We start from the raw sequence: 24,701 nt of genomic DNA on the forward strand, positions 1-24,701 counted from the left end.
CTACCGGCGGATCTTCTAGGTCCTGAAAACCAAAGATCCCACAGAATGTTTGCTGAAAACTCCAATGAGCCAATCAAAATGGCCGGTCAGCAAAGGAGATTTCATTCGACTGCCTGTCAGTACATAGCGACCCCACTCCACTGGCTTCGACCAAATGGCAACCTATTTTTAGTCGAGGCCGGTTTTGAATTTGTTGAAATAATCGCAGGAACATAGAAGAAGCCTCGACTATGCGGAAACCACTTTCGACCATTAGGGAGAGTGACCTAAATCTCTGGGAACTTCACGGAAACCTTGGGTGGGGCACAAGGTCACCAGCGGTTTCTGTTCAGGTTTCCTAAGTGGGATAGGGGCTCCCATCCCTTACTCCCCCAAGCTGGCTCCCACCGCACTGTCACGGGCCGTGGGTCGGCAGCGCCCCACACACACACGGGGCGGGGGGAGCGGGGTCCCTCCGGCCCCGGTCAGCGGACACACGCTGGCTATCCACCACGACCCCGGCAATGACCCCCCCCTCTGACCCCCAGGGTGGGGTGACCCCCTCGATCCCCCTCCCCACTTGGGGGTGACACCCCCCCCCCGACCCCCCCACATTCCCCCCTCGACCCCACTGGGTGATTCACCCCCCCACCGGACCCCCCATGACCCCCCCCCGACCCCCCCCCCCCCCCCCCACATGGGGTGATTCCCCCCTCGACCCCGACATGGGGTGATTCACCCCCCGACCCCCACATGGGGTGATTAACCCCACGACCCACATGGGGTGATTCACCCCCCCCACATGGGGTGATTCACCCCCCCACATGGGGTGATTCACCCGGATCCCCACGTGGGGTGATTCACCCGGGTGCCGGGCTGTCTGTAGCCCCACCGCTGTGTTTCAGACACCAAACACCAAACCATATTGCCAAGTGCAGGAATTATCTTTCAAGTAGTGGGGAGGTGTGCAACTGCCCTACGGCTACAGATATGCATGGAGGCGAGAATAATTTATTATCATTTCTGGAGATTGTTGCCATTTTTTTGTATCAGTCATTGGCTGTGGGTGAAGAGAAAAGATGCTGCCTGGGCTGCCACGTGACATTCTAGAGGCTAAACATAAGACACACACCCGGATCTGATCACCCTGCGCTGGGCCTGCCTCGACTGAGGGTGTCTTGTGATAAAAGGCCGAAACACCCAGTGACGTTGAGGTACACAACTGAAGATGTGTCTCATTGGTAGCAAAATCACCTAGTGGTCACCCCCAAGAATACCCAATGTCAATTGTGGTGTAAAACCTTAGGGATTGTAACATCCAGTCCTACTAATCAATTTCATTATTGATAGCACAACATGAATTCTGGAGAATTCTGAAGAACACAGTGAGGTCAGGAAAACTTGCTTTATTTGTTACGTAGGGCACAAATGCGTCAAGACTTTCTTTAGTACACCTAATCCATGATGTGTCTGTCAGACCTTGAGTACTAATCATCAGTCTCTTCATAAAGGCAAGAGTGAGCATGTTGCTATAGAAACTCCTCAGAGGAAAGACCCTTGTAGGAAAGGAAACATTTCCTAATCTAATCAAATCCATGAAACAAGTAAAACACAACAGCGGCCAAACGATATTGACAAGTGTAGGAACTAACTTTGAAGTAGTGGGGAGGTGTGCGACTTCCCTATGGCTACAGATATGCATGGAGGTGAGAATTATTTCTGATCATTTCTGGAGATGGTTGGCATTTTCTTTCATTATTGATAGCACAACATGAATTCTGAAGAATTCCAAAGAGCGCAGTTGTCAAAGTTCGTCTCTTAAAGAAAGCAGACAGCAACAAAATTGTTGAAGGTAAACCAAAACAATCTTTTAATCAATTTGCCAGACGGGAGTGACGAGATCTACAAAGAGCACACACGTTGCTCAGTGCTTCTCGAGCTCCACTCAAAGAACAAAGGAAAATTAGAGTAATTATACAGTTTCTTATCAATAAAACACACCTTCTAAATATGAGTGAAAGATTCGTAGTCCTAAGGGAAACAAGGGAGATTGGACCCATATATTTGCAATGTCAGCCTTATTCTCAAATCTTGGCACAGCTTCAGTACAGCTGCCCATTCCGGAAGGCCAACTAACTTCATTTTGTTTTCAAATGACTTCCATCTTGGTTCCAGAATGGGCATCCGTCTGTGAACTAAAACAAGCTTGTAAGACTTGGATGAAAGCCACTACCTTGTCCTTAGCTGGGACAGGCAGTTCAGACAGATATCTAATATGGTGCTGTGCCCAGACTATTGCATCTCTATGTTAATACATTGTTGATATATTGTTTCAATGATTAGTGTAAACCAAGCTTCTAAGATTTTCCCAGACTTTATGCTGCTGGGAAAATTCTCTTTTAAATTTGACTGCTTTCTGTTTTTCAGCAAATCTGCATTTTTAATTTACGGACCAAATTAAATTCTTTCACAGTGAGGTCAGGATAAACTTGTTTTATTTGTTACGTGAGGCACAAATGCATCAAAACCTTCTTTAAAAAAACCCAATTTAAAATGACTAAGAAGGAACTGCAGATGCTGGAAAATTGAAGGGGGACAAAAATACTGGAGAAACTCAGCGGGTGAGGTAGCATCCATGGAGCGAAGGAAATAGGCAACGTTTCGGGTCGAAACCCTCCTTCAGACTGATGTGAGGGTGGGGGAGGGGGAAGAAGAAAGGAAGAGGTGGACCCAGTGGGCTGAGGGAGAGCTGAGAAGGGGAGGGGTAAGTAGGGACTGCCTGAACTTAGAGAACGAGGTTGATCCCAGGGATGGCGGGACTGTCATATGAGGAAAGATTGAAAAGACTAAGCTTATATTCACTGGAGTTTAGAAGGATGAGGGGGAACTTATAGAAACATATAAAATTATAAAAGGACTGGACAAGCTGGATGCAGGAAAAATGTTCCCTATGTTGGGCGAGTCCAGAACCAGGGGCCACAGTCTTAGAATAAAGGGGAGGCCATTTAAGACTGATGTGAGAAAAAACATTTTCACTCAGAGAGTTGTGAATTTGTGGAATTCCCTGCCACAGAGGGCAGCGGAGGCCAAATCACTGGGTGGATTTAAGAGAGAGTTAGATAGAGCTCTAGGGGCTAGTGAAGTCAAGGGATATGGGAAGAATGCAGGTGAACAGATGGATCTGGGAATAACTGTGCACAGTTCCCTGAAAGTGGAATCTTATGTAGATAGGGTAGTAAAGACAGCCTTTGGTGTGCTGGACTTTATAAATCAGAGCATTGAGTATAGAAGTTGGGATGTAATGTTAAAATTGTACAAGGCATTAGTGAGGCCAATTCTGGAGTATGGGGCACAATTTTGGTCGCCTAATTATAGGAAGGATGTCAACAAAATAGAGAGAGTACAGAGGAGATTTATTAGAATGTTGCCTGGGTTTCAGCAACTAAGTTACAGAGAAAGGTTGAACAAGTTAGGGCTTTATTCTTTGGAGCGCAGAAGGTTAAGGGGGTACTTGATAGAGGTCTTTAAAATGATGAGAGGGATAGACAGAGTTGACGTGGATAAGCTTTTCCCACTGAGAGGAGGGAAGATGCAAACAAGGGGACATGACTTGGGAATTAAGGGACAGAAGTTTAGGGGTAACATGAGGGGGAACGTCTTTACTCAGAGAGTGGGGGCTGTGTGGAATGAGCTTCCAGTGAAGGTGGTGGAGGCAGGTTCGTTTTTATCATTTAAAAATAAATTGGATAGTAGTATGTACGAGAAAGCATTGGAGGGTTATGGTCTGAGCGCAGGTATATGGGACTAGGGGAGAATACGTGTTCGGCACGGACTAGAAGGGTCGAGATGGCCTGTCTCCGTGCTGTAATTGTTATATGGTTATATGGTTATATGGTTATATGATATGGGGAGAAGGCAGACACGGGGTATTGATAGGGGACGATCAGCCATGATCACAATGAATGGCGGTGCAGGCTCGAAGGGCTGAATGGCCTCCTCCTGCACCTATTTTCTATGTTTCTATGTTTAAGTCAATGTTCATACCGCTGGGGTGCAAACTGCCCAAGCGAGATATGAGGTGCTGCTCCTCCAATTTACGATGGGCCTCACTCTGGCCATGGAGGAGTTGAAGTGCTGAGCCACCAGGAGATCAGGTTGGTTATTGCGAACCGGGTGGAGGTGTTCAGTGTGTGTGCATGAGAGTGTGTGTGAGAGAGAGTGCGTGTGTGAAAGAGAGAGGGAGTGTGTGTGAGAGAGAGAGGGACTGTGTGTGTGTGTGTTTGAGACTGTGTGTGTGTGTGAAAGAGGGAGAGAGAGAAAGAGGGGCGTGTTGTGTGTGTGTAAGAGAGTGTTTGTGTGTGTGAGAGACAGGGAGCGAGGGAGGGAGTGTGTGAGAGAGAGGAGGGGGCACGAGAGTGTGGAGTGGAGAGCATTTGTGTACGAGTGGGGGTGGAGGGAGAGGGGAGAGAGAGGAATGTATATGTGCAGCTTTAAGGGACATTGGTCAGGTAGCATTTGGAGTATTGCACAGTTCTGGTCACTTCATTACAGGACTGATGTGGAAGCTTTGGGGAAGGTGCAGAGATGGTTAACCAGAATGCTTTAAAAACAAGGAACTGCAGATGCTGGTTTACAAGAATGGACGCAAAGTGCTGGAGTAACTCTGCGGGACAGGCAGCATCTCTGGAGAGACGGAATGGGTGACTGAGGAAACGACCCGAAACGTTACCTATTCCTTCCAGCATTTTGTGTTAAACTTAAACAGCGCTATCTATCCATGTGGCGGTGTGCCAGCAGGCTGGAGGAGCGGGCAAAGGCCATGCACAGAGCGGGCAGGTGAAGGGGAGATGTCCGGTGTGGACTCGCCGGTGCTCCAGCAAGTGGTCAATTAGGGTGAAGCCCTTACCACACGACGGGCAGGGGAAGGGACACTCACAGCTGTGGGTACGCCGGTGCTGCCACAGGCTGGACATGTGGGTGAAACCCTTGTCATACTCAACGAACACAAAGGGTCTCGCTCTGGTGTGTAACCGCTGGTGCTCCCGCAGACCCCATGCTCTGTTGTCACAGTGGGAGCAGCTGCTCGCCAGCGTGGGTCCGCCGGTGCTGCTGTAACTCCCGCGAACTGTCAAACTCCTCACCGCAGTACGGGCAGTCAAAGGGCTGGTCACTGGTGCGCATGTGCTGGTGAGACAGGGTGTGGGAGCCTGTGGCAAAGTGCTCTCCAGAAACCGGGCTGGAGAAGGGAAGTTCACCGGCATGTGCCAGCTGGTGGGACAGCAGATAGTTGGAGCGGGTGAAACTCTTGCAGCACTGGGCGCAGGTGTAGGGGCGCTCGCCGGTGTGGGCGCGCTGATGCACCAGCATGTTCCTGGACTGGGTGAAGCCTTTGCCGCAGTCATTGCAGGTGTAGGTTCGCAACCCGGTGTGCATGTGCATGTGCTGCTTCAGCACTGGCGACGACTTGAAGCCTTTGCTGCAGTCGGAGCAGGTGAAGGGCCTCTCGTCGGAGTGCTCCCGCAGCCCCGACAACCGGGCAAATCTCATGCCGCAGGTGGAGCAGGTGAAGGGCCTCTCGCCGGAGTGCATGCGGTTGTGCTGCAGCATGTTGCTGGAGCGGGTAAAGGTCTTACCGCATTCCGAGTAGTCGAAGGGGCGTTCTCCCGTGTGAACCTGCCGGTGGGTCTCAAGCCGACTCGGTTACTGGCAGGCCTTGCCACACATGTCATAACGCTTCTCCTTGTTGTGCCCCGTCATGTGGTTCTCCAACGAAGCTCAGCCCGCACACCGAACAGATGGGGGGGGGGGGGGGGGGGGGGGATTCACCGGCACCTGGCCGCCGTCAATGGCCGCTCCCGTCCCCATCTCTCCATCCACAGCAACGACAATGTAACAATTTTGCGGTGGCCGATAAATCTAAAACTCTGAACGTCTTTGAAATGTTGGAGGAAAGCAGAGCACCCGGAGTAAAAACCCACGCAGGTGAAAGGGAGAACGTACAAGCTCTGCACAGACAGCACCCATGGTCAGGATCGACCCCGGGTCTCTGGCGGTGAGGCAGCAACTGTACCGCTGCGCCACTGTGCCGCGCAGAATTATATAATGGTTTCCTCCGCCATAAACGCACCTAATATGTGCTAGTAATGTCCTGTTTGCCAGCTTGTTGACCCTCTATGTTCCCCTCCTGCAGGGTTTAGGAGCCGTTCCTGTGGACGGAGAGACGGGGACGTGAGCGGCAATTGAGGGCGGCCAGGGTGTCGGTCAGCCCCCCCTCCCCCCAACTGCTCGGTGTGCGGGCTGAGGTTCGATGGAGGACCACATGACTGGGCACAAAAGAGGAGAAGCGTTAAGAGTGTGAGGTGTGTGGCAAGGCCTGGCGGTACCCGAGTCAGCTGGAGATCCACCAGCGGGTTTACACGGGAGAACGCCCCTTCAACTGTTCGGAGTGCGGCAAGAGCTTCACCAGCTCCAGCAGCCTGCTGAGGCACAACCGCGTGCACTCCGGTGAGAGGCCCTTCACCTGCTCCGACTGCGGCAAGAGCTTCAAGATGGCGAATCACCTGAAGAAGCACCGGCGGGTGCACACGGGCGAGAAGCCCTATTACTGCTCCACCTGTGACAAGAGCTTTGCCCAGTTGTCGGGGCTGTAGGATCACCGGTGGGTGCACAGCAGTGAGTGGCCCTTCACCTGCTTTGACTGTGACAAAGGCTTCAAGTCATCCAATCACCTGAAGATGCACAGGCGCATGCACGCCAGCGAGCGACTGCGGCAAGGGCTTCACCCGTTCTGCCAACCTGCTGTCCCACCAGCTCACCCACATTGGCGAGCGCCCCTACACCTGCGCCCACTGCGGCAAGGGCTTCACCCGCTCCGACAGCCGGCTGGAGCACCGGCCTACCCACACCGACGAGCGCCCCTTCACCTGCACCGTGTGACAAGGGCTTTACCCAGTCTAGTTACCTGCTGTCCCACCAGCGCACCCACACCGGCGAGCGGATCTACACCTGTGCCCAGTGTGGCAAGGGCTTCATGTACTCCAGCAACCTGCTGTCCCACCACCGCACCCACACCGGATAAAGCCCCTACACCTGCGCCCAGTGTGGCAAGGGCTTCACCAGCTCCAGCACCTTGCTGTCCCACTAGCGCACCCACACTGGTGAGAGCCCCTTCACCTGCGCCCAGTGCAGCAAGGGCTTCACCCAGTCAAACAACCTGCTGTCCCACCAGCGCAGCCACACTGGTGAGAGCCCCTACACCTGCGCCCAGTGCGGCAAGGGCTTCACCAGCTCCTCCATGCTGCTGACCCACCAGCGGGTGCACGCCGGCGGCCATCCAGTCCCCAGCCCAGTGTGTGGAGAGTACTTTGCCATGGCCTCCCAAGCCCTGTCTCATCAGCGCATGCACACCAGTGGCCAGCCTATGACTGCCCATACTGCGGTGAGGAGTTTGACAGTTCGCGGAGGTTGCGGCAGCACCGGCGGGCCCACGCCGGCGAGCAGCTGCTCCCACTGTGACTAGAGAGCATGGGGGCTGCGGGAGCACCAGCGGATACACAGCGGAGAGAGACCCTTTGTGTGCGCTGAATGGCAAGGCATTCACCCACATGTCCAGCCTGTGGCAACACTGGCATACTCACAGCGGTGAGCGTCCCTTCCCCTGCCCATCCTGTGGTAAGGGCTTCACCCGCCTTGACCGATTATTGAAGGCGGGTGAATCACCGGTGAGTCGACACCGACCAGCGCCCCTTCACCTGCCCGCTCTGTGGCAAGGCCTTTGCCCACTACTGCAGCCGGCTGGCTCACCGCAACGTGGATAGACAGACGCTGTTTAGGTAGACACAAAATGCTGGAAGGAATGGGTAACGATTCGGATCGATTCTTCAGTCACCAATTCCTTCTCTCCAGAGATGCTGCCTGTCCTGCTGAGTTACTCCGGCACTTTGTGACCCTTTTTGTAAAACAGCATCTGCAGTTCCTTGTTTTTAAACCATTCTGGTTAACCACCTCTGCACCTTCCACAAAGCCTCCAGATCAGTCCTGTAATGGAGTGACCAGAACTGTATGCAATGCTCCAAATGCTACCTCACCAATGTCCCTTAAAGCTGCACATATGCATTCCTCTCTCTCTCCCCTCTCCCCACACTCTCCTCCGCACTCGTACACAAATTATCTCCACTCCACCCTCTCGTGCCCCCCTCCTCTCTCTCATACATTCCCTCTCTCTCTCTCTCCCTGTCTCTCTCACACTCTCCCTCTCTCTCTCTTGCTCTCTCACACACACTCTCCCGCTCTCTCTCACACACTCCTCTCTCTCTCTCACATACACACAGTCCCATTCTCTCACACACGCACTCTCTCTCACACACTCTCTCACACACACACTCCCGCTCTCTCTCACACACAAACACTACCCCTCTCTCTCTCACATACACACACAGTCCCATTCTCTCACACACACAGTCCCATTCTCTCACACACGCACTCTCTCTCACACACTCACACACGCACTCTCTCTCACAAACTCTCTCACGCACACACTCTCTCACGCACACACACCAAACACCTCAGCTCGGTTTGCAATAACCAACCTGATCTCCCCGTGGCTCAGCACTTCAACTGCCCCTCCCATTCCGAATCCAACCTTTCTGTCCTGGGCCTCCTCCATGGCCAGAGTGAGGACCACCGTAAATTGGAGGAACATGACCTCATATTTCGCTTGGGCAGTTTGCACCCCAACAGTATGAACATTGACTTCTCTAATTTCAGGTAGTCCCTACTTTCTCCTCCCCTTCTCAGCTCTCCCTCAGCCCACTGGCTCCACCTCTTCCTTTCTTCTTCCCGCCTCCCCCACCCTCACATCAGTCTGAAGAAGGGTTTTGACCCGAAACATTGCCTATTTCCTTCGCTCCATAGATGCTGCTTCACCCGCTGAGTTTCTCCAGCATTTTTGTCTCCCTTCGATTTTCCAGCATCTGCAGTTCCTTCTTAGGCATTTTAAAGTGTTTTTTAAAAGAATGTTTTGATGCATTTGTGCCTTACGTAACAAATAAAGCAAGTTTATCCTGACCTCACTGTGAAATAGTTTAATTTGGTCCGTAAATTAAAAATGGAGATTTGCTGAAAAACAGAAAGCAGTCAAATTTAAAAGAGAATTTTCCCAGTAGAATAAGTTCTGGGAAAATCTTAGAAGATTGGTTTATACTAATCACTGACACAATGTATTAACAATGTATAATAAAGGTGTAATGTCTGGGCACAGCACCATATTAGATACCTGTCTGAACTGCCTGTCCCAGCTAAGGACAAGGTAGTGGCTTTCATCCAAGTCTTACAAGCTTGTTTTAGTTCACAGACGGATGCCCATTCTGGAACCAAGATGGAAGTCATTTGAAAACAAAAGTTGTCCTTCCGCAATGGGCAGCTGTACTGAAGCTGTGCCAAGATTTGAGAATAAGGCTGACATTGTAAATATATGGGTCCAGCCTCCCTTGTTTCCCTTAGGCTACGGATCTTTCACTCAGATTTAGAAGGTGTGTTTTATTGATAAGAAAATGCATAATTACTCTAACTTTCCTTTGTTCTTTGAGTGGAGCCCGAGAAGCACTGAGCAACGTGTGTGCTCTTTGTAGATCTCGCCACTCCCGTCTGGCAAATTGATTAAAAGATTGCTTTGGTTTACCTTTAACAATTTTGTTGCTGTCTGCTTTCTTTAAGAGATGAACTTTGACAACTGTGCTCTTTAGAATTCTGCAAAATTCATGTTGTTATATCAATAATGAACGAAAATGACAACCATCCAGAAATTATAAGAAATTATTCTCCCCTCCATGCACACCTGTAGCCGTAGGGCAGTCGCATACCTCCCCACAGCTTCAGAGATAGTTCCGGAACTTGGCAATATCGTTTGGTGTTTGGTGGCTGAAACGCAGCGGCGGGGCTACAGACAGCCCGGCACCCGGGTGAATCAACCCATGTGGGGGTCGGGGGAGTGAATCACCCCATGTGTGGGTCCGGGTGGGTGTGAATCACCCTGGTAGGGGGGTCCTCATGCTGACGCAGCATGGTCAGTGACTCTGGGTGGGTGGACGGACCAGACTGTCCCCAACTCTGCTGCAGCTGACAGGGATGTTGCTGGGTTTATGGCCCCGTGTGTCCGCTGGACGGAGCCGCGGCCCCGTGTGTGTGTGTGTGCTGCCGACCCACAGCCCGTGACCATATAACCATATAACAATTACAGCACGGAAACAGGCCACCTCGGCCCTACAAGTCCGTGCGGAACAATTATTTTCCATTAGTCCCACCTGCCTGCACTCATACCATAACCCTCCATTCCCTTCTCATCCATATGCCTATCCAATTTATTTTTAAATTATACCCTCGAACCTGCCTCCATCAATTCCACTGGAAGCTCATTCCACACCGCTACCACTCTCGGAGTAAAGAAGTTCCCCCTCATGCTACCCCTAAACTTCTGTCCCTTAATTCTGAAGTCATGTCCTCTTGTTTGAATCTTCCCTATTCTCAAAGGGAAAAGCTTGTCCACATCAACTCTGTATATCCCTCTCATCATTTAAAGACCTCTATCAAGTCCCCCCTTAACCTTCTGCGCTCCAGAGAATAAAGAACTAACTTATTCAACCTTTCTCTGTAACTTTGTTGTTGAAACCCAGGCAACATTCTAGTAAATCTCCTATGTACTCTCTCTATTTTGTTGACATCCTTCCTATAATTGGGCGACCAAAATTGTACACCATACTCCAGATTTGGTCTCACCAATGCATTGTACAATTTTAACATTACATCACAGCTTCTATACTCAATGCTCTGATTTATAAAGGCTAGCATAACAAAAGCTTTCTTTACCACCCTACCTATATCAGATTCCACCTTCAAGGAACTATGCACGGTTATTCTCAGATCCCTCTGTTCAACTGTATTCTTCAATTCCCTACCATTTACCATGTACATCCTATTTTGATTTGTCCTGCCCAAGGTGTAGCACCTCACATTTATCAGCATTAAACTCCATCTGCCATCTTTCAGCCCATTCTTCCAAATGGCCTAAATCACTCTGTAGACTTTGGAAATCCTCTTCATTATCCTCAACACCCCCTATCTTGGTATCATCTGCATACTTACTAATCCAATTTACCACACCTTCGTCCAGATCATTGATGTACATGACAAACAACAAAGGACCAAACACAGCTTCCTGAGGCACCCCACTAGTCACCTGCCTCCAACCCGACAAACAACCATCCACCATTACCCTCTGGCGTCTCCCATTCAGCCACTGTTGAATCCATCTTGCTACTCCTGCATTTATACCCAACAGTTGAACCTTCTTAACCAACCTTTCATGAGGAACCTTGTCAAAGGCCTTACTAACGTCCATATAGACAACATCCACTGCTTTACCCTTGTCAATTTCCCTAGTAACCTCTTCAAAAAATTCAAGAAGATTAGTCAAACATGAACTTCCAAGCACAAATCCAAGTTGACTGTTCCTAATCAGACCCTGTTTATCCAGATGCTTATATATATTATCTCTAAGTATCTTTTCCATTAATTTTCCCACCACTGAAGTCAAACTAACAGGTCTATAATTGCTAGGTTTACTCTTAGAACCCTTTTTAAACAATGGAACAACATGCACAGTAAGCCAATCCTCGGGGACTCTTCCCGTTTCTAATGACATTTGAAATATTTCTGTCATAGCCCCGGCTATTTCTACACTAACTTCCCCCACTGTCCTAGGGAATATCTTGTCAGGACCTGGAGACTTATCCACTTTTATATTTTTCAAAAGTGTCAGTACTTATTTTACTTTGAAACTCATAGTATCCATAGCTACTCTACTAGTTTCCCTTACCTCACATACATATAACCATATAATATAACAATTACAGCACGGAAACAGGCCATCTCGACCCTTCTAGTCCGTGCCGAACACATCATCTCCCCTAGTCCCATATACCTGCGCTCAGACCATAACCCTCCATTCCCTTCCCATCCATATAACTATCCAATTTATTTTTAAATGATAAAAACGAACCTGCCTCCACCACCTTCACTGGAAGCTCATTCCACACAGCTACCACTCTCTGAGTAAAGAAGTTCCCCCTCATGTTACCCCTAAACTTCAGTCCCTTAATTCTCATGTCATGTCCCCTTGTTTGAATCTTCCCTACTCTCAGTGGGAAAAGCTTTTCCACGTCAACTATGTCTATCCCTCTCATCATTTAAAAAACCTCTATCAAGTCCCCCCTTAACCTTCTGCGCTCCAAAGAATAAAGCCCTAACTTGTTCAAACTTTCTCTGTAACTTAGTTGCTGAAACCCAGGCAACATTCTAGTAAATCTCCTCTGTACTCTCTCTATTTTGTTGACATCCTTCCTATAATTAGGCGACCAGAATTGTACACCATACTCCAGAATTGGCCTCACCAATGCCTTGTACAATTTTAGCATTACATCCCAACGTCTATACTCAATGCTCTGATTTATAAAGGCCAGCACACCAAAAGCTTTCTTTACCACCCTATCTACATAGAAACATAGAAACATAGAAATTAGGTGCAGGAGTAGGCCATTCGGCCCTTCGAGCCTGCACCGCCATTCAATATGATCATGGCTGATCATCCAACTCAGTATCCCGTACCTGCCTTCTCTCCATACCCCCTGATCCCCTTAGCCACAAGGGCCACATCTAACTCCCTCTTAAATATAGCCAATGAACTGGCCTCAACTACCCTCTGTGGCAGAGAGGCACATAATTCAATATCATCCTCCTTGGTGAATACCGAAGAAAAGAAATTGTTCAATATCTCCCCCATCTCTTTTGGCTCTGCAGATAGCTGTCCGCTCTGTCTCTCCAATGGACCAATTGTATCCCTCGTTATCCTTTTGCTATTGATATAGCTGTAGAAACCCTTTGGATTTACTTTCGCCTTACTTGCCAAAGCAACCTCATATCTTATTTTAGCTTTTCTAATTTCTTTCTTAAGATTCTTTTTGCATTCCTTATGCTCCTCAAGCACCTCGATTACTTCATGCTGCCTATAATTATTGTAGATCTCCCTCTTTTTCTGAACAAGATGTCCAATTTCCCTTGAAAACCAGTGACAGTGTGGGGGGAGCCAGCTAGGGGGAATAGGAAGCATGAGAGGTAGCCAGCTTGGGGGATTAAGGGGAATGGGAGGTGGCCAGCTTGGAGGATTAACAAATGGGGGGTACTGACCTACATGGGTTACCGGATGGGATATAGCCAGCTTGGGGTAAGATATGGAGGTTGCCAGTCTGGGGGGAAATGAGAGATTGGAGGTCGCCTGCTTGGGGGTGTAATGCCGCTGTCCCACTTAGGAAAGCTGAACGGAAACCCCTTGTGACTTTTGCCTGCCACCCAAGGTTTCCAAGAGGTTGCCGGAGGTTTTGGTCACTCTCCATAATAGTCGAAAGTGGTTTCCACGTGGTCGAGACTTCTTCTGGGTTGCTTCGATTGCTTCAACATAATCAAAACCGGCCTCGACTAAAAATAGGTCGCCGTTTGGGCGAAACCAGTGGAGTGGGGTCGCTATTTACTTACAGGCAGTCGAAGGACATCTCCTTCAGTTACTGGCCATTTCGATTGGCTCATTTGAGTTTTCAGGACCCAGAAGGACCTACCGGTAGATAGAATGCCCGCTAACTTTATTATACTTCTTTAAAATTGTCTCCCCCCCCCCCCCTTACTCCTCCTCCCCCCCTTCTCTCTCCCCTTTTCTCCCCCTCTCTCTCCTCTTCTACTCCTCCCTCTCTCCCCTTCTCGCCCTCTTCTCTCCCCCCCCCCCCCCCCCCGTGCTCTCTAAAGGACTTACCGTGCTCTGTGGCAGCCGTTTACCTTCCTCTTCATCGCACAGACAGCGCTCCTCCGCTCTCCATGGCCCCCACCTTCGTGATGTGTTTGTGTGTGTGCGATCTGTAGATGCAGCTCACGCTTCAGTCGATCCAGCTCGAGGCTTTCCAGGCGAGTGACCAAAACCTCCGGCGACCTCATGGAATCTTTGGGTCGTGGGCAAGGTCACCAGAGGATTCCATTCAGGTTTCCTTCGTGGGACAGTGGTATTCGGAGAATCAGAGGGCCAGCTTGGGGGAGTAAAGGGGAATGGAGTAAGGGGAATGGGAGGTAGCCAGCTTGGGGGAGCAAGGAGAATCAGAGGTCGCCAGCTTGGGGTAGAAAGGGATGATAGGTCGCCAGCTTGAGGGATGATAGGTCGCCAGCTTGTGGGAGTAAGGAGAATCAGAGGTCGCCTGTTTGGGGGATGGGAGGTAGCCAGCTTGAGAGAGTAAGGGATGGGAGGTAGCGAGCTTGGGGGAGTAAGGGGAAAGGAGGAATCCAGCTTGGGGGAGTAAGCTTGCTGTTCTGCACATCGATCGGGAGGCGATGACATCGCCCATTCACACGCAGCCGCCAGAGCAAACAGTGTGCAAACAGTGTACATACTTTGAGGACAAATGCAATAAATGCAATATCCAGTGCAGAACAGTGCAAGATTGTGTTGCAGAAAGCCCGGGGTAGCACGGACGTGAGGGGCCGAAGGGCCCGTCTCTGGGTAGGGCGCTGTCCGTGTGGAGTTTTTCGCATCCCCCTCCATGGTCAGGGCAGGGTAGACGAGCTCAGTCTTCCAAGCCTCAATCCAAGCTCAGACTTCCTCCCGCGCATCCTAGCCCCGACGGGCCGAGTGCCGCTGCTTTCAACCCTGGACAACAACTGAGGGGGAAAAAGAAGAAGAAACCACTACCAACTCCCCAAATCCCTCAGGGAATGCCCCTGTCCTGTCTTTGAAATCAAACTGTCACAATTGTGCATGATCAGTCAGCACTATCCTTTTTTTAAAACAATAATTAGACCAAATAGGACACGTTGTGTCCCATCCGCACAACGCACGGTTGTGGCATCACACACACACAGGGGGTGAGAGACAACGGGGGGAAACAAGAGGTAGGAGGAGGAGGGAGGAGAGGTAGCGGGGAGGGGGGAGAGAGGAGGGAAGAGGGGGGGGGGGGGGGGGGAGGGGGGGGGGTGCGAAGCTTGGGAGAGGAGGAGGGGGGGAGAGAAAGAAGAGGGGGCAAGAAAAAATGGTAAAGAGGAGGGGGGAGAGAGGGGGGAGAGAGGAAGACGAGGGAAAGGGCAGAGGAGGGGAGGAGGGGGAGGAGGGGGGGGAGAGGGAGGTGGGAGGAGGAGGAGGGTAGTGGGGAGCAGCGGATGTCAACCAAACAACTGCGAGTTGGGCGGGAGGGGGTGTGGGGGGTGACGTCACTCGCAGGTCGTGCGCGGAAGTCCCATTGTGACGTCATCTGCGAGACCATCTCTTTATTTTCAAACTTTCATCAGATTTGTAAACATTTTCATAAATAACTAGAAATAAAGCATGCATTTTTCAGATAAGGTTGTTTTGGACTCCAGGAGGAAAATCTCCAATGGAATATGTAAAACGTTTACCGTCAGCGCATTGTTTTTTCGAGAAGATTCGAGGCAGGTTCTATTTTATCATTTAAAAGTAAATTGGATAGGTATATGGACGGGAAAGGAATGGAGGGTTATGGTCTGAATGCAGGTAGATGGTACTAGCGGAAAATAAGTGTTCGGCACGGACTTGAAGGGCCGAGATAGCATGTTTCCGTGCTGTACTTATTATATGGTTATAAGATGTGAGTACACACAAACATCACACACACAAATGAATACACATCCAATATTAGACTTTTATAATTATAGAAATAGAGACGAAAGCTGATCAAGTTCAAGTTGGAATTTATTGTCACAAGCACCAATTAAGGTACAGTGATAATTGAGTTACCATACGGCCATAATAAGTAAAAAGCAACAAGACACACAGCCACATAAAATAAAATCTAACATAAACATCCACCACAGCGGAATCCACATTCCTCACTGTGATGGAAGGTACTAAAGTTGAATCATCTTCCCCTTTTGTTCCCCAGTGGTCGGGGCTGTTGAACCCTCCGCGGTCGCTGCTCACTGCCAACACACTACATAAAAGTCTCTAAAAAGTCTTTAAACTTCCATGATCCAAAGACATCCTCATGAAGAAGGCGTACGCTTGGACAGCTATCCAGCCAGAAGACGCAAAATGAAAATATGGTTTGTTTGAAGTAAAAAGACACTGCCTGCAAATGATTGTTTGGGTGCTTTGGCTTGAACTTGAAAGGCATTACCTACTGCAAATGATGGCTTGGGTGCTTTGCTTGAAATTGAAAGGCACTACTTACTGCAAATGGTGGCTTGGGAGCTTTGGCTTGAAGTTGAAAGGCACTACTTACTGCAAATGGTGGCTTGGGTGTTTTGGCTTGAATTTGAAAGGCACTGCAAATGGTGGTTTGGATGCTTTGGCTTGAAGTTGAAAGGTATTACTTACTGTAAATGGTGGCTTGGGTGCTTTGCTTGAAGTTGAAGTTGAAAGGCACTACTTACTGCAAATGGTGGCTTGGGAGCTTTGGCTTGAAGTTGAAAGGCACTACTTACTGCAAATGGTGGCTTGGGTGTTTTGGCTTGAATTTGAAAGGCACTGCAAATGGTGGTTTGGATGCTTTGGCTTGAAGTTGAAAGGCATTACTTACTGCAAACGGTGGCTTGGGTGATTTGGCTTGAGGTTGAAAGGCACTACTTACTGCAAATGGTGGCTTGGGTGCTTTGGCTTGAAGTTGAACGGCACTACTTACTGCAAATGGTGGCATGAGGTTGAAAGGCACTTCTTACTGCAAATGGTGGCTTGGGTGCTTTGGCTTGGTTGAAATGCACTATTTACTGCAAATGATGGCTTGGGAGCTTTGATTTAAAGTTGAAAGGAACTACTTACTGCAAATGATGACTTGGGTGCTTTGGCTTGAGGTTGAAAGGCACTACTTACTGCAAATGGCGGCTTGGGTTTTTGGCTTGAAGTTAAAAGGCACTACTGCAAATGCACTTACTTCCTGTTTGCACTATATATTGATTTTAGATAAAACACTACACTTACGGTTGTGATTTTTGGCCATCTTACTCAGTCCCCCCTCTGCTGAGCAGGTGCAGAGAATTCTTCCCATCAATGAAAAATAAGTGTTATTAGTGTTTAAAAAATGTTGAGAATCTCTCTCCTGTCAATCACGCCCTGAAAGCCACACCTTTTCCGGTGGGATGGGGAAGGGTTATAAAACCCGCAAGTGTGCGTGTGGCTCAATCTCTGCATGATGGCGGAGGGAGAGGTCATGACTGTCTGAGCTGTGAATCACCTGAACACACTGAATGTCTGATGAACTGTGAGTTTGGTGTTTTGTGTGGTTTTATGGTGGTTTCACCCTGCATGAAATGGTATGAAGCTGCATTTGAATTTGGTGGCCTTGGACCCTGCTTGAAGTGGAATAAAACTGCACTGCATTTGGTGGCCTTGCACCCTGCTGAAAGTGGTATTTGTATTTGGACTTGTATTTGGTGTATTTGCACTTGTATTTGGTGGCCTTGGATCCAGCTAGAAGTGGTATGAAACTGCACTTGAATTCGGTGGCCTTGCACCCTGCTCATAGTGGTAAGAAACTGCACTTGAATTTGGTGGTCTTGAACCCTGCTTGAAATGGTAGGAACAGGGATGGATTTGAATTTGGTGGACTTGCACCCTGCTTGAAATGGAATTTCAAGGAATAGTCATGAGTCAACTGCCAGCCCACCAGCCGCGAGTGAGCTGCCAGCAGATCAGGCTTGAGGGACTGAGCTGCCACCCCAAGAACCCATACCAGCACTCCAGAACGCCCCCCCACTGGCCACCAATATTGGAATTGGTGGAGAGGTGGAATATTGCGTCGGGGGACCAGCCCTCCCATGTGAACATGGGACCCAACGGGTCCCACTTAGTCTAGTAATCCTATGTTTCAAAAAGATATCCTCTCATCCTTCTAAACCCCAGAGTGTAAAAGCCCAGCCACTCCATTCTCTCAGCATATGACAGTCCGGCCATCCCGGGAATTAACCTGGTAAACCTTTGTAGACCAAAACTGCACACAATACTCCAGGTGTGGTCTCACCAGGGCCCTGTACAACTGCAGATCGACTTCTTTGCTCCTATACTCAACTGCTCTTGTTGTGAAGACCAATATGCCATTCGCTTTCTTCACTGCCTGCTGTACCTGCATGCTTACTTTTAGTCACTGATGAACAAGGACGCCCAGATCCCATTGTACTTCCGCTTTTCCCAACTTGACACCATTTCGATCAAAGATCTTATAGCAGAGCAAGATGACCGACTCCTACGCAAAACACGTAGTACGGTCATAGGCAGATTCATGGGCGATTATAGGACCCATTTTAGCAACCCAGAATCCGCCATCTTGTTCCGCTATCTTGCTTCTAGCCAAAGATCGGATCTTTGCTTCCGCCTCCGCTCTCGTATATTCGCTTTGGTCTTTGACTTGGGCGGGGAGAGGGGGTGCGCGGCCCGAGGAGGTCTGAGGCCTTGGTGGGGTAAGGGGGGGACGTGGCCCGGGGCAGCGGGGAGAGGGGGTGCGCGGCCCGGGGCAGCAGGGAGGCCTGAGGCCTAGGCGGGGAGAGGGGGTGGGCGGCCCGGGGCAGCAGGGAGAGAGGAAGGGAGTAGTGCAAGTGGGGTAGTGGTGGCGCAGGAGGCTTAGGTTGGGCCGGGGAAGGGAGAGAGCAAAGATCTTATAGCGGAGCTCCGCTATAAGATCTTTGGGAGAGAGAGGTGGGGTAGGGGCCAGGGTGCCAAGTGTCCCTTGCCTAGTCTGAAATAAAGTTGATCATTGGATATAAAAATCAGAAGAAATATAATTGTGTGTTATATGATTATATACATCTATATCACATTCATGTATGTGTGTTCTTTCCAGCACAATCTAGTCAGTTGTGTGCTCATGGAATAAAACCATCCCTAAGTTAGACATCTTTTGTAAATCTTGCTCAAAACAAATTTAATTTTGTGAAATTCTTTAATTAAATTTTGTAGAACAAATCCTTTTATTTTTATTAATATGTTTTTGTTCGTCTTTTATTATTTTTATTTCAATCTTTAAATGAACGTATTTAAAATACAAAAGAGTAAAAGAAGATTCAACAAAATCAGCATTTTTTTTGCATTAAAATTAGCATTTCAACCTCACCTAGTTGTTGTCTCCAAGGCTGCTATAGAACTACAGATGGAATTGATTGAGCTCTCAGAAGATGACATTTTAAACTCCTTATTTGATGCTGAAAGATCCGATTGAAATATGGAAAAATGCAATAGAATACCCACGTCTTCGGCAACATGCACGAAAAATGCTTTCTTGCTTTTCAACCACTTATTGCTGCGAATCTATGTTCTTCTATCTAACCCAAATCAAGACGCCCTTAAGGTCACAAATGATGGATACCCATCTAGAAGATCAGCTGAAACTGCGTACCTCACAATACACAATACAATTTATTTGTCATTTGGACCCCGTTGAGGTCCAAACGAAATGTCGTTTCAGCAGCCATACATTACAAAACGAAAAACACCCAAGACACAACACAATTTACACAAACATCCATCACATCGCTGTGATGGAAGGCAAAAAAACGTATCTTTCCACTGCACTCCCCCCCGATGTCAGAGTCAAAGTCAAAGCCCCCGGCTGGCGATGGTGATTTTCCCGCGGCCATTAAAGCCGCGCCGGGTGATTCAAGGTCGCACACCGGGTCTTGTTGTTGGAGCCCCCGGCGTGCGCTCGCAAAGTCCCGCGGCCATTCCAAGCCGATGGTAAGTGTCCCCGCTCCAGGTGCTCTTCAACCCCGCAACTCGGGCGGTAGAAGTCGCTGTTGCGGAAGCCCCGAAAAGCAGTCTCCCACCAGGGATCCGCGGGCTCCCGGTGTTGCCGTCCGCCAGACCCGCAGTTGCAGCCTCCGAATCTCCGGGGGTCGGGTCGCAGCAGCGCTCCACCACAGCTCCACCCGCTCCGGACTCGGCCAGCCTCGTGACGGTGAGTAGGACCGCAGCTCCGCAACTGGAGCCCCAGGTCGTTCCTGTTGGAGGCCGCTCCACGTTGCCCAGCCCCAACGGCAACGGAGACCTGACAAGAAAAGGTCGGGTCTCCCGTGCAGGGGAAAGATTTTAAAGTTTCCCCCCCACCCCCCCACACACATACCCCGACAAAAAAAATAATAAAAACTACATAAAAACGAGACAAAAATAATAAAAAGACAGACGGACTGCAGACGCCACTGACGAGAGTCGCGCCGCGCACCGCCCCTCCATGTTGCAACTAAATATTCAAATGCTTTCCCACAAAAAGCAGTCACAACAAAGTCAATGAAAGGTAGGTAACTTTAGAAATAACATTTTTTTTTCATTTTCCAAGTTAGTACATAGTAGTTAGATTTTTACAAAATAAAGTACATTTTGAACTATATCTAATTGAAGTCTCATGCATGCGGCCTTATTAGATTACAGCTAACTTAATGCGGCATTCCAACATGAACAGTTTCCCCACCCCTGGGCTAACATCTATAATTCCCTGTTTTCTCTCTCCCAACTTTCTTAAAAAGTGGCATTACATTAGCCACCCTCTATTCCACAGGAACTGATCCTGAATCTATACAACATTGGAAAATGATCACCAAATGCATCCAAGATTTCTAGAGCCACTTCCTTAAATACCCTGGGATGCAGACCATCAGGCCCTGGGGATTTATCAGCCTTCAGTCCCATCAGTCTACCCAACACCATTTCCTGCCTAATGTGGATTCCCTTCAGTTCCTCCATCACCCTAGATCCTCTGGCCACTGGTACATCTGGAAGATTGTTTGTGTCCTCCTTAGTGAAGACGGATCCAAAGTACCTGTTCAACTCATCTGCCATTTCCTTGTTCCCCATAATAAATTCACCTTTTTCAGTCTTCAAGAGTCCAACTTTGGTCTTAACTATTTTTTTCCTCTTCACTTTCGTAAAGAAGGAACAGCAGATGCTGGTTTACAAAGAGAGACACAATCTCCTGGAGTAACTTGCATGTCTGGAGAGCATGGACAGGCAACACTCTAGGTCAGGAACCTTCTTCAGACTGCTTGGTGTGGGGGGTGGAGAAAGTTGGAAAGGAGAGGTGGGAGTGGTCGCCTTAGATTCCCTTCCCTCTACAGATGCAGCCTGACCCACTGAGTTTCTCCACTGCTTTAGAGGGAATGGACATACGACGTTTTGAGTCAGGACGTTTTGAGTCAGACCAGGACCCAGGAAGGCGGCGCTGTCCTGTGCACGGCTGCCCAGCCAGCAGCTGTCTGTCTCTTCATCTTTATGTTTTATTGTAGTTAGTTAAGTGCTTTGTTTGGAGGCCTAGACTGTTTTTATGTGGGGGGGGAAACTACATTTCAGGGTCCCTCCCTACCCGGTCGGAGAGGCAGCTTTTCTCCGAGCTGCAGCTTCGACCCGTCCTCGCGGCCTACCAGCGTTTCCTGTCGGGGACCGCCCAGAACCTCGGCTTCGGCGGCGGCACAGCGCTGGAGCGCTATCGTGGAGCGGGCGATGCCTTGCCTGGGTCGCCGCGCTGGAGCTCCTGTGAGCTGAGACCGCCGGGTAAAACATCACGGAGCTGCGGGACTGTGGAGCGGCCAGCTGTGGTGCTGAACTTTACACCGGGAGCCTGGGATCTCTAGATGAGATCGCCAGTTGTGGAACTCCATCCGGCGCGGCCTTGTTGGCTTCAGAAGCCGCGGCTTCCAGTGCGGAAGCAGCCGTTCCAGGGTTCCCATGCCGCTGGGAGGACTGTCTCGATGCTGGAGCAACATCACCCGGCGAGAATGGCCTGGAACATCGGGCCCTCATAGAGGCAACTGTGGAGGCCTCAATGGGCCCGACTATGGGTGAACTGGGGTTGGGGACTGGACATTGTGCCTTCCCTCATGGTGGGAGCCATTGTGGGGGGATGTTCCATGTGTTTAAGACTCTCAGTGGTGTTATGTCTGTATTCTTTTTTTGTGTGCTGCAAAATGGCAACAAGCATTTCACTTCACTACACCTGGGTGTGTGTGAATGTGACTAATAAAATACCTTTGATACCTTTGACCCTTCTTCAGGCCGAGTGGAGAGGGTGGGGAGAGGAAGTTGCAAAAGAGATGGGGGCTGGGCAAAGCCTGGTAAGTGATAGGTGCACACAAAATGCTAGAGTAACTCAGCGGGACAGGCAGCATCTCCAGAGAGAAGGAATGGGTGACGTTTCAGGTTGAGACCCTTCTTCAGACGTGATAGGTGGATATAGGTGAGGGAGACACAAGATACTGCAGATGGTGGAATCTTGCATAGAGCACAATTTAGTTAAATGCACAGAATCTCTTGCCCAGAGTGGGGGAATCGAGGACCAGAGGACATGGGTTCAAGGTGAAGGGGAAAAGATTTAAAAGGAAACTGAAGGGTAACTTTTTCACACAGAGGGTGGTGGGAGTATGGAACAAACTGCCAGAGGAGGTGGGTGAGGCTGGGACTAAACCAAGAAACAGTGAAGACAGTTACATGGATAGGACAAGTTTGGACGGATATGGACCAAACACAGGCAGGTGGGTCTAGTGTAGTTGGGACATGTTGGTCGGTGTGGGCATGTTGGGCCGAAGGGCCTGTTTCCACACTGTATCACTATGACTAACACAATGTGCTGTAGTAACTCGGCGGGTCAGGCAGTTTCTGTGGAGACACATGGATAGGTGATATTTCAGAGTGCTGGTGTAACTCAGCAGGACAGGCACCATCCGTGGAGAACATGGATAGGTGACATTCACAGAGTGTTTGAGTAACTCAGCGGGACAGGCAGCATCCCTGGAGACAAGGAATGGGTGACGTTTCGTGTTCACACTGAAGGTGGGTCTCGACCCTGGTAGGTGAAGGGGTGCTGGCCGGTGTGGACTCGTCGGTGCTCCAGCAAGTAGTCAAGGTGGGTGAAACCCTGGTCACACTCAGTACACACAAAGGGTCTCTCTCCGGTGTGTATCAGCTGGTGCTCCCGCAGCCCCCATGCTGTCTTGTCACAGTGGGAGCAGCTGCTCGCCGGCGTGGGTCCGCCGGTGCTGCCGCAACCCCCGTGAGCTGTCAAACTCCTCACCACAGTACGGGCAGTCGTAGGGCTGGTCACTGGTGTGCACGCGCTGGTGAGACGCGGCGTGAGAGGCAATGGCAATGCGCTCTCCACACACTGGGCTGGGGAAGGGACTGTCACCAGTGTGCACCCGCTGGTGGTACAGCAGATAGGTGGAGCAGGTGAAGCCCTTGCCACACTGGGCGCAGGTGTAGGGGCGCTCGCCGGTGTGGGTGCGCTGGTGCATCAGCAGGGTGCTGGACTGGGTGAAGCCCTTGCCACACTGGGCGCAGGTGTAGGGGCGCTCGCCAGTGTGGGTGCGCTGGTGCTGCAGCAGGCTGCTGGAGCGGGTGAAGCCCTTGCCGCACTGGGTGCAGGTGTAGGGACGCTCACCAGTGTGGATGCGCTGGTGCACCAGCAGGTTGCTGGACTGGGTGAAGCCCTTGCCGCACTGGGCGCAGGTGTAGGGGCGCTCGCCGGTGTGGGTGCGCTGGTGCTTCCAGCAGGTTGCTGGACTGGGTGAAGCCCTTGCCGCACTGGGCGCAGGTGTAGGGGCGCTCACCGGTGTGGATGCGCTGGTGCTCCAGCAGGCTGCTGGAGCGGGTGAAGTCCTTGCCGCACTGGATGCAGGTGTAAGGCCGCTCCCCTGTGTGGGTGCGCTGGTGCTCCTGCAGGCTGCTAGTGCAGATGAAGCCCTTGCCGCAGTGGCTGCAGGTGTAGGAGTGCTCGCCGGTGTGGGTGCGCTGGTGCACCAGCAGGGTGCTGGAGCGGGTGAAGCCTTTGCCGCACTGGGTGCAGGTGTAGGGGCATTCACCGGTGTGGGTGCGCCGGTGAACCAGCAGGTTGCCGGAGCGGCTGAAGCTCTTGCCGCAGTCGCTGCAGGTGTAGGGCCGCTCCCCGCTGTGCACGAGCCTGTGCATCTTCAGCTCTGGCGACGACTTGAAGCCTTTGCCACAGTCGGGGCAAGTGAAGGGCCGCTCACTGCTGTGCACCCGCCGGTGCTGCCGTAGCCCCGACAACTGGACAAAGCTCATGTCGCAGGTGGAGCAGCCATAGGGCTTCTCGCCAGAGTGCACCTGCTGGTGGAAGTTCAGGTATTGCACCGTTTTGAAGCTCTTGCCGCAGGTGGAGCAGGTGAAGGGCCTTTCGCTGGTGTGATCCTGGTTGTGCCGCAGTAGGCTGCTGGAGCTGGTGAAGCTCTTGCCGCACTCCGAGCAGTTGAAGGGGCGTTCTCCCGTATGCACCCGCCGATGGGTCTCCAGCTGGCTCGGGTACTGACAGGCCTTGCCACACACGTCACACTCATAACGCTTCTCCTTGCTGTGCCCCGTCATGTGTTCTTCAATTGAAGCTCAGCCTCTCGAAGCTCAGCCCGCACACCGATCGAAGCTCAGCCTCTCGAAGCTCAGCCTACACACCGAGCACATGGGGGGCTCACCTGCACCCTGGCCGCCCTCAATGGCCGCTCACGTCCCTGTCTCTCCGTCCACAGCAACAGCTCCTAAACCCTGCAGGAGGGGAACACAGAGGATCAACAAGCTGGCAAACAGGACATTACTAGCACATATTGGGTGCGTTTATGGCGGAGGAAACCGTTATATAATTCTGCGCGGCACAGTGGCGCAGCGGTACAGTTGCTGCCTCACTGCCAGAGACCCGGGCTCG

The 24,701-nt window shown here is 50.5% G+C and overlaps 1 pseudogene; it reads right to left on the reverse strand.

Annotated features, from left to right (window-relative positions):
- Positions 1–5,009: 5,009 nt before the first annotated feature.
- LOC129693797 (zinc finger protein 883-like) overlaps positions 5,010–24,701 on the reverse strand; it is a 19,699-nt pseudogene continuing 7 nt past the window's right edge.

Source organism: Leucoraja erinacea, unplaced genomic scaffold (assembly GCF_028641065.1).
Source record: "Leucoraja erinacea ecotype New England unplaced genomic scaffold, Leri_hhj_1 Leri_427S, whole genome shotgun sequence".
In the NCBI taxonomy this organism is placed as follows: domain Eukaryota; kingdom Metazoa; phylum Chordata; class Chondrichthyes; order Rajiformes; family Rajidae; genus Leucoraja; species Leucoraja erinaceus.